Here is a 17,101-nt window from a genome sequence, read left to right as displayed (position 1 = left end):
ATAACCTGGAGTCAGGTACACATGCGGAGTACTCTGAATATATTTACAATAAAATCAGCATAATGCACAATTAATATTCAGCATGTGATTAATCAAAAAACTCCATTCCATATTCCAATTAGGCTCACTGTTCACTGGCATAGCCTGTATTTTTGTTTAAATGCATATGCCCCCAATTGGAATTCAGAATTTATGGTAGCTGCTGAATGCGCTGCTCCCTGATGGCAATAAGTTATATTCCCATTATGCAGCATGCAATAAAAAAAAAAAAGGCTGATATTTATTTGCTGGATTTGGAGAAAGTCTTAGAAACCCACACAGCTACTCCAGTGTGGCTCCATAGTTCACACACCACGTCGCTCTAACCCATTACTGGTTAGGGAAGCCGGAGGCAGCACTTGAAAAGCTGAGAGGCATTCTGCAGAAAGGTTGTTATAGCTAGAGATCACCGGAGAGCCCTTGTTACTTGGGAGCCTAACGTAACCCTGCAGTAAACAAGCACTGGGGAAGCTGAAAACATCAGAATGAATGCAGTGGGTCAGAAAATCTAAATCTAAATCTACAGACAGACAGGGGTATGGTCACCATGCATTGCTGACCAGCCTTGTTAATACCCTTGGTAATTAGGCCTGCTGACTCGGTGTCATTCTAAACCTTCTACCCCCAGAATGGCACTGGGGGGAGCCTTTATTCATCTGTAGGAGGAGCAGTGAGAACCCAGGCGAGGCTGAGTGAATGCTCTGTTTGGAAGTACAGCGTGGGGCATGGCTCCCACCTGGGTCTCCCAGTGGCCAGGAGTGCACTGAGTGCCTTCCAACAAAACTCTGAATGTCTGTGGCTGGAAAGTACGCTGCAAACAACTGAGTGGTGTGAAACTGCCCCTGTGTCCCCTACCAGCTGTCTCCAGCCCAGGTGACACAACCCCACTACACCGAGCCAGCAGCCCCTCAGAGCCACCAGCTGGAGAGGCGAGCAGAGCAAAGGATAACCGTTATTTTTAGGCTGCGCACCTGTGGAACGAAAGCCATTGATCCGAGCTCATAATTACATCGTTATCTGTGCCCTGTGAGATAAAGAGACTTCCAGCTGCAAGCTTTTGGAAAAACAGAGCTATAAAGAGGATAGAAAAGGGATTGATTTATTTGAGCGCCTCTATTTTTAAATTAAATTTTACATTTTTTAAAAAAAAGAAAACTTTTCCTAAGATGAAAAGGACAGAAACATTTCAGTCAGACAGTCCCACAGTCACACTCCATGGTGGCTGTCCAATGGGCAGCTTGTCACACTGGGAGGGGCGGTCCAAACAACGGCCCCGAACCTGCTGCCCTTCATAGGGTTGCATCTATGCTGAGCCACGTAGGAGGATTTTCCGTTCTTCTGGCCTTCTGGTTTGGGAGTCGCTTTCCAGGGAACCACAGAGTGGGGAATCTGAAAGGTCTTGTAGAAAAGAGATAAAATGATCTGCAAGCACTGGACAAGGAAATCTGCCCAGACCCTCAATTAAATGAATCCATATATTCATAAGGCCAACAGGATTCCTCTTAGTTTAACACTTTCCCCCTCCCTTTCATTTCAGCCACTAATTAGGATTATATTTATTTATTTTTATTTAGACCTGGTTGAAATTTTTCATACACTTTTTCTTTCCCCAACAAAAAAATGGGCATTTGCCCAAAATGTAAATTTTTGAGAACAACTTTCTTTTTGGTTGACATTGCTTTTTAATAAGAACACCCCGTTCTCCTCCTCTGCCCTGGAAAAAGGGAGGGACAAAGTAGAAAGGAAAGGGGGAGCTTTGCCATCAAAACTTTTCTCATTTAAAAAAAAAATCAGGACAATTTTTGTCGGAAAACGGAAAATGTCCTGAAAATTTTCCAGTTTCCTCAATATTTTTTTTAACTTCAAAATTTCTCGAGAAACACTTACCATGTTTCAACCAGCTCTGGTTAACCCCAAAACTTTTGTTTGTTTCTGAATATGGAGTTAGGCTAATTTTAGGTCTGAACATTTTGACCTAAAGATTTCGAAGACCACTGCTAGTCCAGTGTGTAGTATACAGGGGCTAGAACGTCCTCTCTTCAGGGCATAAATTCATAATATTCCAGTGGCCAAATGATCAATACACCCATTTTTTTCTAGTAACTGAGGCTGTTTTTCTACTTGTGCTGAAGATGGGTGTTTGTCCTCGTACAAAGTTTGATTGGTTTTTATTAGCACTGTACCTGTGCACATCTTCCTGGTCTACTGCATTAGTACCGCTCCACTGCCTACATTTAGTGTTTCCGTCAGTGATCTGCCATGAGTAATTAAAAAAAAACAGATGCCAACGAGAGGCTTCTAAGCTGTTGGGAGACTGGGTAGCTAACAGTCCCTGTGAAAGTTACACCACAGTTAGTGAGAGTCACCCTCCTAGCACAACAACAAGTTGGCTAAGCACGAATAGGTGGCGTGAACTGGCTTTTGGTGCAAAGAAGCAACACACAATCACACTACTCAGAGCTCAGCTACCCATAAGGACTCCTCCATTGAAGCAATGGGAGAACCTATCAACGTGCCCATAAGCCACTGCCCAGGGGAAGCCCTGAAAATATCTCCCAGAGCTCCCCTCTCTACAAGGGGGAGGGACATATTTGTACACCGCTTCGTGGCATGTCCAACCTTTACATCTGGTTCAGCTCATTAGCAAAAGAGGCCGGTTGCACAATGCAGATGGTTCTTGGGGTACCCAGGACCGTGAGTCACCTTGCTACCCTTTGCCAGCAGGACGGAGTGTGACATTCCAGGATGCAATTCAGACCAGTGAAATGATGTGTCACCCCCACTCTGCAACCTTGGGTGCCCCTGAGTGTGTGTGTGTGGAACTGCAGCCTGCTAGCTACACTTGGATTACACTCTGGCTCTCACCAGCCTTGGTTATATTGCAGGGTGACCCCAACACACTCCTAGTCCCGGCTTTTCTCCCAAAAACTTGCGTTTAGCACTGTCCAGACCTCTCCTGGACAGTCCAGAAAGATGAGGTCTGTTGTCCCGTTAAGGGAACATTATCACAACTTGCCACCTTAAATGGAGTTACCCAGATAATTTAACTTAAACACACCGGATTAGTTTCAATTAAAGAATAAAACACGTTTATTTAACTGCAAAGAGGGAGATTTTAAGTGCGTACGAGTAATGAGGCATAAAAGTTAGAAATGGTTACAAGAAAAATAAAGTTAAAATGCTTCCTAGTGCCTAACTTGAACTATACTTGATTGAAAGTAGAGTCGTTACCACATCCTTCTAATAGCATTACTAACCAAACTTTTCAGGTCAGGACCCTTCCCCCAAAGTCTAACAGCTGTTTCTTTTGTCTTCTCGGGTGCAAAGAGGGAGCTGGGCAGGGAGAGAGATGCCTTGGGGTATTTGCCCCTCACTATTATGGTTCAGCCCCCCCATAAAGTTCTATTCAGCTGAGCAGAAGGAGACGTGGAGTCTAGTGGGGGGGGGGAGGTTGCTACGTTGTTTTCTAAGTTGCAGCTCCGTTTTTTTCCTGCCCCCTTTCTTTGCCAAAAAATGGCCTCTTGATAGGGTGATAGCCCATCAGCTTTGAGGACACCTGGCTAGTGGCATCGGCTTGTCCTTTGTCTTTGAGAAACAGATTTACCCACTTCCCAGACCTATTTAGTGAACTTCAGTCATGATTTCCACTTATGTTCATAACTTTACATATTTGTTAAATACACTTTACTATGATATTATTGACCAGTGAGTTATTAGTTTTTAAATGATGCCTTACAAGGCATATTTTGTACAAAGATGATTACAGCCATGTGTGGGCTGGGAATACAGGGGGGTATTTCACCAGAGGGAGACTTGCTAGTGTTTAGCTGGGTGTCAGCTCCCTGACACCACCAGCCTGTTAACCAGCCAAGCACTCTCCTCTGGGCAATGCTAGCCCTTACTGTGCTTTGCTGGTTAACAATAGGTGTGCCCCAATCCCTATGAAGCTTTCCCCTGTAGTGCCCAGCCCCTTCTCCTCTGAACACTGACAGTAATATCAGGCCTGCTGTCCCCGTGGAAACAGTGCACACACCAATTTGTATGCTAGAACTCCCAGTGCTTAATAACACAGCACTGAGATATATTCAGAGTGAAAACAATACATTTGTGATCAAAGATTCAAGCAATTGGGAGCAAGGATAATGGAAACAAAAGGAATATAACACAAACTCATAACACATTTTCTAGAGACTAAACTTAACAGGCTAATCTGCTGTCTAAAGAAGTCTTATCGTACCAGAGTCAAAATAACCCCTTGGGCTTATTTCCTGTGTGCTGCTGATTGATTTCACATCACCCTGTTGACTTTGTATGAAGCTGTGCAGCCAGTGTGTTAGCTTACAATGCTTGTTTTACATGCCAACAGAGGGACAGGTGAATAATCATCTGTTGTCTGATTGAAAAACCTGATGGTCAACTCTATCATGATGCAGCACATTTTCAGTATAGGTACATAACTCCTGGCATGGCTGTGACATGTATGCCTAGATACTATATTAATGACCAGCGTGACCCTGGCTTGCATTTAAGAGCTTGCATGATATTCTTTGGTGAACTAGAATGTCTATACCAGGAGCGGGATATTCTTGTAACCCCCTTCCCAGCCTAGTATTGAGGGGGGTTGGGTGTTACACCTATATCCCAGGTGAGCACCACTTTTCCAAAGCTCAATAGTGTTCAGAGCCAGGCACATCACTCACTGCAGTCCTGAAAGGAGACCAAGAAGATGGGCTAAATAACATCCATCCACATCTGACCAGCGTAACCTACCCTGCTTGGGTCTTCAGCAGCATTTCAGTACTAAAACCCTGAACCTCTACCATTTGAGCTAAAGGACTAAGGGTATTACCTAGCAGCTACCCCACAAGCATGGATCAGCCACTAGAGGGGGACAAAGGAAATGCCACACCCCAGAGGCAAATGGAATTCTGCATAAGGAGAATAATTGCCTCACTGGTAACCTTGTTCTGAACCAGAGTTGTTTTATCTTTTGGGGTAGCTGAGGTAAAGTCTCAAGCATGACTGGTTTATGTCTGTAGGAAACACTGAGGGCCAGATTTATCTCCATGGGTCCTGAGTGAAAAGCAGGGTGGCGCTATACAGGGGGCAGAGTGTTTACTGAAAAATGGTGAAATACGAACCAAAATGTTGTTATTTTTAAAAAGTATCAGAAACCAGGTGACAGAGAGAGAGGAATGAGGATCACACAATAAAATGTTCACCCACCAAATCTCTGAACCACGAAGAATTGAATATTTCACATTCCGGTTCATTCAGATTTTGTGAGATTGCTTTAATTCGGCTTGCTTGCAGCTCATGAGCTGGACAAAGGAGAGTACTAGCTGCCATTGGCTAGGTGAATTACCTGCGCACTTCATTTTACCAGTGGCCAAGAGCAATGGCAAGTTTTTACCTCCTGCAAAGGGCATGAAAATAATATTGAGACATTAGATGCAATCTGAGGAACTACTGCCATTTGCTGACTTGAGTCCATTTTATTTTATGTTGGACAAGTGAAAAAATGACACCATAAGACCAGATTTACGGGAGTTGGAAAGAACAGGAATTGCATTACAAAGTTATTGTCAGACTTTTAGGTCCTAGTCCTGCAAATTGCTCAGGGTACAGGATCAGGGCCCAAGTGGGTAGACCCTAAGAATACAAATGGGGACATCCTGTCTAACTGCCTACACTATGCAGGTCTCTTCATTCTTACAATAGTCCCACCAATGCTTCATATCCCCTGCTCTTAATTCTCTGCAGTAACAGAAATTGGGCATGAAAAGAGACTCCCTTTCCCAAAAGAAGTGATCAGAATCCCATCACTGCAGAATACTGGGACCAGGGCATCTGTCAATTTAACAGGATACTTGGATCTGTGAGATTTATTTCAAGGGGAAGGTGATAAAAAGAGAGAGTAAAAGGAAGATGGATCATACTAGGTCCTATCACAGTACTTGGAATCATGTTACTTCTTAAACAGGAGTCACTTATTAAAGAAAACAGCAACCGACACAAACAGGCTTCCACACAGCTCTAGTTCCAGCTTTGTCACTCTTATTTACCAGGTACCACAGATTATCTGGAATTCTGTACAGCTCGCAGATACCTAGTGGCTGAATAATGTACTGCAAGTAAACCTATCATTACAGACCCTATAGTTTTCATGGGCTACAGCTCTCTATTCCAGAAAAGGGTGGTCACGTCTCACTGTGCATGATTCAGGCTTGCCACACCCTGGCTCCATCAGACCAATAGAACCTGCATGCTTGTACATTGAAAGCTCTTGGGCAGCCTGACCTGCATTATATATATCCTGCCTCAAGAGACGGCAAAAACCTTACACCTTGTCAGCTCTTCAACTCAATGCTCATTCAGCCAAAGAGGCCGGCTTCCCTCCACTCACTGCTTCTGCAGCAGTGCCTGTCTAATTGTGCTGGCCCCTATCCAAAACCAGCATGGGATCTGCTTCCATGTCAACTGCTTAGTGGGCCTGCTGTCACCCTTGTTTTACCGTGCTCTCAATGAAGAGCAAATCTGTATTGATTTCAGAACAACTAGAGCTGTAAATTACTGGTCATGACTGGCTTGGCCAGTACCGAGATGAGAATCTATTGATTGCGCCAAAGGTCTAAATCTAATTAGCCCACAAGGAAACTCATTGAAACAGCAGAAAAATCCAGACGTTCTGAGGCGTAATTAAACAGCAAAGCTACCTGCAGGAGCATAACCTGCAATTAATGGTCCTGGTCAAGGATCAGTTGGGATGCAAGGGATCTTTCGCAGAGGAGCTGGGAACAAAATAAGGGCAGGCAGCTTGTTAAATGGCAACAGAAAACGCCCTTTTTATCCCAATGTCTTCTCCAAATCTCCATTTGTCCTTTGAAGAGGACTGGGGGCTCAGATAGCCCTCCCAAGCTGGGGCAGCTGCTTCTCTGATTGAACAACAAAGGATTCTTAATTGCCTGGGACACTGAGGGGTCTGACTTAGCTGCTCACGCGAGGCAGAAGTTCAGTTTCCAGAAGCTATTGGGTGGCCTCTCGGATCTGAGATTTCTTCCAGTCACTCAGAGCACGGCACCAGGCAGGAAAGAAAAATCAATGACAATCTCTCAGTCTGAAAAAAGATGGAACGTTAAAGCCCAATTGCAGGGATGACAGACATCTCCAGGAAATATTTTTCAGAGGACAAAGGGCCAACTCCTTCCCACCACTAAAGGTTTTTCAACAGAGAGAAAGAGAACATCTTATCAACAGAAACTGGGGCATTCCACTGATATACTCCTGCTTTTTCTTTCCTGCGCACTGCGATTACTGATTCAGATGTTTTCGCTTTCTTCAGTTCCTTCACACCCAAAACCATGCCAGTGGAAGAGCTGCTGAAAGCAAATGTACTTTACAGCCATGCGCCTTGTGGAAATGGCCTGGTTTCACTGCTCGATCCTTTTAGCAGGCATTCGGTAGCACAAGGGTAACTAAAATACTTCATTATTATTGTTCATAGGAATCGTCCTTTTCCTTTTCATTTATAAAAATGACAACCAGTCCTGTTTCTCAACAGGGATAAACGTTATCCTCCTCCACCACCGCCCTCCAAAAAAGGAGAAAAACCACAGAACAAAACTCAGACAGTTTGGACACCTCTATAAATATTTATGGCTTCCCTTTTTCTTCTGCCAATGTCTTTCACATACCACCAAGCTCTCTACTGACTCCACACATGGTCCTTATTTATGGCCGTACAATGCAGAGCACCATTTTACATTACATTTCAGGCAACGTCTAATCATCTTGATTAACAAGTTAGTCCTTTGATACATCACTCTTTATAGTTGACTGTTTTTTTCATAAGCAGAATCCTTATATTGCTACATGTTGTACTGCAAAACCGTTTTAAACATACATCTCCTATTTTCTTAAACCACTGAAACTCTCTTAAGTTTTTGGATCACAATCATCACTGTAATAGTTAAGTATCAGAGGGGGAGCCGTGTTAGTCTGGATCTGTAAAAAGCAACAAAGAGTCCTGTGGCACCTTATAGACTAACATACGTATTGGAGCATAAGCTTTCATGGGTGAATACCCCACTGACGAAGGGGTGACTGCAGTGGACGTTGGCTAAGGCCTAGGGTAGGTCAAAACTTTTCAGTCAAAGGTCTTTTTGACCAAAAAAAATGGTTTTTCATCTAAACCAAGTGTCTGGTTAAAAAAAGTCAGCTTTCCTTAGAACAGTTTGGTTTGGGGATTTTTTGGGGGGAGGAGGGGTTGTTAATCAAAAAACGGAATGCCCCCAAACCCAAACATTTCAATGCCAACATTCTGCTGCAGTGCCTCATGGGAGTGGAGTTTGAGTGCATCATGCTCCAATTATCTTCTATGAGATGCACTCCCTAGTCAGACGTCTTCTCCCATAATGCACCATCTCCCCTGCCTAAGAGGGGAGAGTGTGATGAATCATGGGAGATGTAGTCTAACCCTGGGAGCCCCAGCTGTACAGAAGAATGAGAGCATGAGTTACCTAAACTACAACTCCCAGCAGGCACCAGAGCAGCGTTTCAGAATCGAAGCATTTCAGTTTTCAGCGAAGTGTTTTGGATTTTGATTTTTGCACAGAATTTTTTCTTCTTATGTAAGCATTTTCTGCAGCAAGGAGCTAATTTTCCCACCAGCTCTACTCAGACCTCTGGTTTCCTGTCTCAGCAGCGAGATTGGACTGAATGGCCACAAGAAGTAAACTCCCTTTCCCCCTTGCAGGACAAGATTGAGGCAGGGATGCTGGCGGTGTTGTGCTCATTGTCTGCTCTGTGGCTGTATCAAGGACTTCACTTTACAGAGCACAATCTTTAGCCATCAGTAGATCCCCCCTTTTTTAAAGAAACATCAAGAGTGTGAATCACATTGTCTGTAAAGAGGCCTGGCACCATGGAAACATAACCCACATTGCTGGCACTAAACAAGTCATAGATACACAAATGTCTAGTGTCACAAAGCCAGTGCGGTTATACCAGGGGTTAATCTGGCCCCAGTATATAGCGCTGATTGGAGAGAAGCAGCCAACTGGAAGGAGTAGGGTGACCTTTTTGGTTCTCCTTGTCCTAAACAAGAAAACACAGGCTGTTCTGTCTGATTTTCCAGGGGCACAGAAGACGGAGTACACAAATTCTTTGTCTTGAATGCTGTAGCCTTTTGAATAAAGAACTCCCAATGACTTGTCCTCTATTGATGTCAACACGTTCCTGTGCCCCTCCCGGGAAACCAGGGGGAGCCGGGGATCACCTCGCTAGTTTAAATCCTGAAAATTCCATAATTTCCCCCAAATCTGGTGATTCATGTGCTGCTGCTGCATGTCATTGATGTCCATGGAGCCAGTGCATTGGCTACAGGAGGCCTATCATGAATTAAGTAGAAGAATGGCTCACACTTCTAGAGCACTTTTCCCTCCAGTAACAGGCAAGGGCTTTACAGAGATTTGTATCATTTGCTGTATGAGGAAACCAAGTCACAGAGACTTTCCCAGTGAAATAGCAGCACAGCGGGGGGTAGTACCCAACTCTCCTGATTTGGCAGCCAAGGACCACTCCATTAGGCCACACTTGCCCCTTAGAGACTAATGCGCCACTAAATTGACTGCAGTGGAGAGCACAAATAGTCCCCCTGATGGTGCCACGCCATTATCAAACAAAGGATTGATCAAACAGATGTACCTTGCATGGGACTCTGAATCCAGGACACACTGGTTTTGATGGACCAGCACAAAAGAATCAAGGGGGGGGAGGCGCAAACAATCCTATGAGAGCCACAGACCAGCTGTTGGAGAAAAGGAATTCCCCATCTCCAACCACAGCAGCAACCACTCTGCACATAAATGGGCTGTGCTCTAGCCTAGACTTGGAGTCAGGATTCCTGGGTTCTATTCCCAATGGGACTTCTGATTCAGTGTATAACCTGGGCCCGTCTCGCTTGAACACGGTTGAATAATGCTCCCCTGGGTTAAGGCCAGCTTCTGAGCCCCTTCGTCCTATTCCATCAAAGAGCCAGTAGAATGGGGGTCATGTAAATACCCGAGAGCCAGACCACTGTAGGAGTAAGGCTCTATCCAATGTGGACACTAGGTGGCTCCAGAAGGCTCTTTGAGATTTTCAGCTGAAGCCCACTATAGACGTGCAAATCCTCACCCGTGTCATTAGGCCAAATCCTGAGCTCTCAGCAAAACTTCCATTGGTACAAAAATAAATAAATGAGAGCTGAGGAAGACGCAGCCAAATTCTTCTTGTTTCGTTGCTAGATTCTTAGGCTGAATGGCTTGGTGGTTATATTTGGAGCAATAGTGACACCTGCTGCAGGCCCTGGATATTGCAGCTGGGTACTGAGATTTCCAGGGTTGGAAAGGACCTCAGAAGATCATCTAGTCCAACCCCCTGCTCAAAGCAGGACCCATCTCCAGACAGATTTTTACCCCAGTTCCCTAAATGGCCCCCTCAAGGATTGAACTCATAAGCCTGGGTTTAGCAGGCCAATGCTCAAACCACTGAGCTATCTCTCCCCCCCACCATCCCTCCAACTCATCCTCACGGAGGTAAAATTCACCAGTGATTTTTGAGGGTGAGTTTATTCGCTGTGCTCTCCAAGCCTCGCATCAAACAGATGTAACTGTCACAGGGCTCTGAATCCAGGAGACTGGTTCTGATGCACCAGCACAAAAGAATTGGGGGAGGGGGAAGAAGTCTAGGAGATCTACAAAACAGCCATTTGAGAAAAGGAATTGCTCCTCTCCAGCCACACCGGCACACTGCACATGAATGTCACTCCATTCGTCAGGCCCCAACACCTACCTAGCCTCAGTCCAGGTGTCTCCGCTTAGAACTTCCTGCCCATGCTCCTTCCTCTCACCCCACCTTCACCCAGTCAATTCATGCCAGGGAAAGAAGGCTGCTTGTAGACAGCTTCTGCAGCTCATCTTCCCAGGCTCAGGCTCCTGTGTCCCTCTGATTCCCTCTGCTACTTGACTACAGCTCAGCTGGGGTTCCAGGGAACAGTGCAGGGAGCCTGCACTCACTACAATCCAAGCCCCTGCTCCTTGCAGGACAAGTTGGACAGCAAGTGACAGATCCTGGCTGGTCAGGGAGACGGAGAGCAAAATGGTCCCTGGCTTGGCACATCCAAAAATTCCATGTAAAAATGCTGAGTTCCATGGGAAAATGCCACATTCCCCCTTGAGGGAATTGCAGGGTCCACAGGGCTCTGATTGAGATGAATGGGGCAGGTCGTACCTCTCCGAGCAATGGCTTCAGGCTCTCTGCAGACTCAAACAGGCATTTCTGCTTCAGGAACACTCAGGCTACCTTTTCAAGGTTATCTCCACTGCCATAAGGGTGGGGAACAGTGCTTTGGACTCTAAAGCCCAAGGCCCTGCTCTTCAGAAGTGCCGGGCACTACAGACCCCACGGGGAGCAGCAGGTGCACACCCTGGTCAGGCCACCTGCAGATTGGTGCCTAAATATGGATTTAGAAGCCTAACTTTAAGCATCCAGCTGTGATGATTTTGGCTAAGGTGACCTACCAGGTCTTTTCCACCCCTTATGACCTGTATTCTAGAGCCGAGCAATCCAGTGCATTTCTCCTCTGTTTCAAACTCGGGCTAGTTCAGGACCATTTCTAAATTTCCCAGCAGCGAGGTCGTGCATAACTAGGGTAGATAACGGACAGACATGCTGGGCCAAATGCCTCCCTGGTCTAATTTATTTTGCCCTGGGAAGCTGAAACGCCCATTTTAGAACCAAACGCAATGTGACTCTCCCCTGGCCAAGCAGTAGCGAGCAAAGCCCGCCCCAGGAGTCTTCCAAGTGAAACCCTAATGTAGGTTGATGGAAAAGCCAGGAACCCCCGGAACAGGAGTGAGGAACGTATTAGATGTCTGGAAAAGAAAAACTCTTCATTTATTTATTGAAATAGTCACATGTCCCCATGGTCCCCGGGGAGAAAGCAAACAATGCACCAGGCTCCCTGCGTGCCGGGCTGGCCCACATGGCTTGAAATCCTGCCCGCGCCCGGGGTGCCACCTTCGATAGAATTAACTCCGTGGTCACTGTGCACCATTCGGCATGTGCCCGCCCTGCCCCGCCAGCCCAACTCTGTCATGTCCCCAATAGCTCTACGTACACACCTAACCTCTGACCCCAGCCAGTGGGACTGGCCCCCAGTTTGCAGAAAGGGGTGGATTTGCTCCATAGGAAAGTCCAAAACGCATAGGACCCAGGGCATCTGAAATGGGGGTCACTGATTGCTACGTGCTCTGTGGTTGAGGGAGGGGGTGTTGTCCAGTGGCTAGACTGGGCCCATAGGCCAGGACGCCTGGGTTCTAGTCCCTCCTCTGCCACAGGCTGCTGGATGGGCCCTGTTCTCTGTCTCTGCGAATGTGGCTGTTGCCTTGGTGGGCAGTGCCCTCTGCTGGTGAGAATTATTATTTTCGCCCTCAGAAGTGTAAAACTTCCTCTCTCCAAAGTATTCTGCCAGCTCCACCTCAGAGCTGGGAGGGGGGTAAGCCTCCCAGAATGTTGCCAAGACGACTCCTGCCCCGGCAACCTCCCTAGCTACCAATCCACAGGCTCAGTAATGCTTCCCCCTGGGAAGGGGAAAAGCCACATCAGCTGGGTTGGAGGAACAATCAGGGGAAGTTAAAGGAATTCCCCACCCACTCCCAGGAGGAGCCTCCAGGGCAGGGGTCTGAGTCCTTGGGGCAGTGTGGTGTGGGGCACTTGCATGATGGCATCTGCCACTAGCATGTTGGGTGAACTTGGGCAAGTCATGGCCCTTATCTGTGCCTCAGTTTCCCCAGCTGTAAGATGGGGAGAATGATACTGACGTCCTTCGTAAAGTGCTTCAAGGCCAGCAGATGACACGTGCTGGAGAAGATCTAGGTAATATGATTATGTAGCTACTCAGAGACATTATCCTCCAAGACCTCCAGTCCACCCCCTTTAACCAGCAACGAATAGACAACCCCCCCACCCCAAAGAAAAATTAGTTGCAAACCCCAGTGTGATGCACTGAATGCCGTTTTCAGTGACTGAGGAGAGATCGTGTCAGACAGGAGCCCCTCACCGTGTGTACAAAGCAGAAGGCAGGTGAACAATGAGCCGGCAGAATTTGGTGCCAGGACAGGAATCAGAGTATCAGATACACAACCCTGGGGTGCTCACCCTTCAACAGAGCTGAGGCGTGTCAGCTGGAAGAACAGCACCTGGCCCCAGCCCAAGCTAACAGCTTGTCAGTGAAGTCCTTAATTAACTGTTATCATTTAACTAAGTGCTCTGGAAACCTCTCCTCCCACTCCCAGCTTCCGGAGATTTAAGTGGGCACCTGGGGCTCTGACAATGTTCATGGCTGCTCGGATGTTGCCAGTAAGTCCGTCGCGATCCTGATGTCGGTCCGACTCTGGTCGTCACCTGACTGGCTTCGCAAATGGGCCCGTTCTGCAGAGCAATCCATCACCACAGTTACTTTGGGAAGGAAAATAATTTGTTATGCGATAAAAAGACCCATTCTCAAGGGGCAGGTCCGAGGCAAATTCTCCCTTCAGTTGTACCCACGTAACCTGGGACTCCCAGCTCCCCTGCTGTAAACACGAGGCTGGATGGCCCACTCTCTCATGGAGTGTGACTGCTTTGCACACTAGGGACTCCACCGTTCGGCCACTTGTTACGCTATGTGCTGTACACCAAGCAGAGATTTCACCCCCGAAAAAGGGGGACGTGCCACCAGCTGCCTAGAGTCCACTAGGGATGGGGCCAGATGCTGTGGGGAGGCTGCCATTAAGTCAGAGCAGCCCAGAATCTATCTCCCCTTCTCAGGGCCCATAGCATCGCTAAGCCTGCCTCCTCGCGTGTCCTCAAGCAGTTCATGTCGGCATGTGACGCTGTGCCGGGAGTTACTGTGTGTCCGGAATTTTGTTCTTCTCTGGCACTCAACGCTTTCTCCTCAGAGACCACAACCAGCTTCCCTCCGCTTGGCTGCGTAGTGTCTCCGGCTTTCCTGTAGAACAGTAACGGGGGCCTTTCACGAGGGACGAGGCCACACTACCGGAACGCAGTGGCGAGAGCAATGCTGCTCTCAAGTAGCCCAACCGCTGGCTTCACCAGCGAGACGCTTTTCTGCCCCGCTGCACGTTGTCTGAAAAAGCCACCAGGCCAAGGCCAAATGGCTGCAGAGGTGAAAGGTCAATTTGTGCAGGCAAAGGACTCTCCAGACCATAGGCCTGAGTCTGACCTCCTCGATACTGGTAAAAACGAAGAGTTATTCCAGTGAGTCAGTGGAGTTTCACCTGCGCACTCGCAACACAAAGAGGCCATTTGAAGGCTGCCCATGCAGGCAAGGTGGTTTCCTGACCATGTTAGAGTAGCTGCGAGACTGCGCAGGGCCCAGCGGCGAGGTAGGGGGCCAGAGCTTTGCAGCCAAACATACCAGGTTGACAGCCTAAGGCCTGATTGGTTCCAGGCAATACCATGCTACATCCTATTCCACTGGGCGCCATCTGCCTCCCGCTGTCCAAGACTCAGGGCTGTGCCTGGTTAGGGGCACACACATTGAATGCAAAGTGAGCTGGGGCAGCACAAGGAGGCCCAGAACAAAGGTTCACTAAGGGCTAGATTCTGCCCTGGGTGCCCTCGGGCACTACGGGGGGGAGTGAGGGGCAATTCTGGCTGACGCAGGCTGGGCACGGACCCCAGGACGCCTGCCACACCACCCCTAAAGAGGGCGCAGCATGCTCCTCCCAAGCCTTCCCTCTTCCTCATGGCACAGTGGATGTAGAGAGGCCCTGAAAGGGAGAAGACCAAACTCCCCCTTTCACCGCACAGATCCTTGCAACATGGATGCAGGTGCTGGCTGGAATATGGCCCTAGGGACAGATGAAGGAGGAGTCTGGGGTACCAAGCAAAGCCTCTGGTATCGGGGGGAGGGATAGCTTGAGCATTGGCCTGCTAAACCCAGGGTTGTGAGTTCAATCCTTGAGGGGGCCATTTAGGGATTTGGGTCAAAAGTCTGTCTGAGGCTTGGTCCTGCTTTGAGCAGGGGGTGGGACTAGATGACCTCCTGAGGTCCCTTCCAACCCTGATATATTCTAATCTATGATTAGCACCATTACATCCAGGCGTGGCTTCTGAGAGCAAAACCCCAGAGCCAGGAGTGACCCTCCAGACAGGGGCGGCTCTAGGCACCAGCAAAGCAAGTAGGTGCTTGGGGCAGCCCATTTGCAGGGCCGGCAGCCGACAGGGATCCAGCCTGGGAGCTGAGAATCAACAGGGGCCCTGGGAGCTGTAGTTCCTTGGTTAGCTCCCTGCCTATAGAGCCAGCCCTGGAGCAGGGAAAGAACTACATTTCCCAGCATTCCCTTGGCTGCTAGCAACAGGAAAGGGAGGGGGAGGGAGTATGGTGGCTGAAACCTCATGCTGCAGCTTGCTGTGAATGGAGAGCTCACTGCTAGAGCGGGGTGTCACTGTGAATGGGGAACAAGTATGCCCAAGGAGTAGAAGGCTTTGGCCCAGATATCCCCTGCAGAAGACATCCCCAAACTGGATTAGGGATATTGGTGTGACCTCATCTTGCAGCCCCCAAAGAAAGAATTGGGGGGACTAAATGGACAGTGCCCCTCTCTGTCTGAAGCCTAGCAAGGGAGGTACGTGGATCCCACTAGAATTTAAAATGAAAAGTAAGGGAGGGGAGACTCTACTAGACTGGGCAGCTTTAGATACAGTACCAGGCACGTAGGAGGATTTCCACTTCTGAGCCATGGAAGCAGAAATTGACTTTTCCTTTCCAGATATAGCTAATATTCAGAAAGGGAATCTAGCACCTGCCTTCCAGATTTGAACACCTCAAAATTCAGGAGTGCTCACGCTCAATTTGGACAGCTGTTACTTCATTTCTCCCAGATCAAATATACTGATCCACTGTAACTTGCTGTAGAAAAAGTAGGTTAAAATTGAGCAAGAAATGCTTCCCAGTGGTTTTTAGGACTGGAATTGCTATTTTCAACAGCCATTGCCTTTTTTCTTTTTTTAGTTTTATTTGTTTAAAAGGGAGACAGTGATTGCATTGGCAAATTCCCCATAGAAAGAAAGAGTGGAACAAAAGAATAATAAAGAATAATAAATGTAGGACAGTCTTGTAATATGCATCCAGATATCCTCCAATCACACAGGCTGAAAATTGTTCCATTTTACTGCAGTTCTGTAACCATATGGGAACCAGTCCTGTCTGTGTTCTGTGCACATCCAAAATTCCTGCTGAATGACCCGCCCTGGGAGCAAGTTACCAGTGACCCAGGGCTGGAGCGGAAGGAGAGTGCAGGTGGGGAGGTGTGGGGGGGGGAAGAGCCCAGGGCTGGGGCAGCAGGGGGTGCAGGTGGGGGAGCACTGGTGGGAGTAAAGGGGGGAGCCCAGAGCTGCGGCAGCATGGGGTGTGTGTGGGGGGAAAGCCCAGGGCTGGGGTGGCAGGGGGTGTGTGCGGGGGAAAGCCCAGGGCTGGGGCAGCAGGGGGGTGCAGGTGGGGGGAGGCCCAGAGCTGGGGCAGCAGGGGGGTGCGGGCGGGAGCCTAGGGCTGGGGTGGGGGCAGCCAAAATTTTTTTTGCTTGGGGCGGCAAAAAGCCTAGAGCCGGCCCTGCCTCCAGCAACTGTCTGTCTCTCTGGAAAGGAGCCAGCCTTGGGCCTTTCTGTCATGCTGGCAGTTAACAAACCCGGCCGCGATTTCCTGTTACCTGAACGGAGCCGATCAGTTCTCGTTGCCCCGGAAAGGGGATGAAAAGACGATGCGAGTTTCCTCTCCCCCATTACTATGCAAAGCCGAGAAGGAAGCTGCGCTGCTCTGTCTGCTATCCGGGGCACTGATTAACTGATTGGAATAATTGGTGTCTGCCCAGGGCTTTTCAGCACTTGACTGATCCTCGGGTTTGATCATTTGCTGCCACAGTGGGTGGAATTAACATGTGCAGTCCCTGAATAGCTGTGCAAAGTAGGGTAGCAGAGAGCTCGCTTCCCTCTGTGGCACCACAAAGAGGGGGGGTCT

General features: G+C 48.1%; 1 long non-coding RNA gene across 1 annotated transcript; it reads right to left on the bottom strand.

Annotated features, from left to right (window-relative positions):
- Window positions 1–1,115: 1,115 nt before the first annotated feature.
- LOC122173955 (uncharacterized) lies at window positions 1,116–17,061 on the bottom strand. Its single transcript, XR_010592899.1, has 3 exons — window positions 16,794–17,061; window positions 13,400–13,539; window positions 1,116–1,437 (listed from the first exon to the last, which is right to left on the bottom strand). It is a non-coding gene; the product is annotated as an uncharacterized LOC122173955 (long non-coding RNA).
- Window positions 17,062–17,101: the final 40 nt, after the last annotated feature.

Source organism: Chrysemys picta, chromosome 15 (genome assembly GCF_011386835.1).
Source record: "Chrysemys picta bellii isolate R12L10 chromosome 15, ASM1138683v2, whole genome shotgun sequence".
NCBI lineage: Eukaryota > Metazoa > Chordata > Testudines > Emydidae > Chrysemys > Chrysemys picta.
This window is presented reverse-complemented; position numbering and strand designations above follow the sequence as displayed.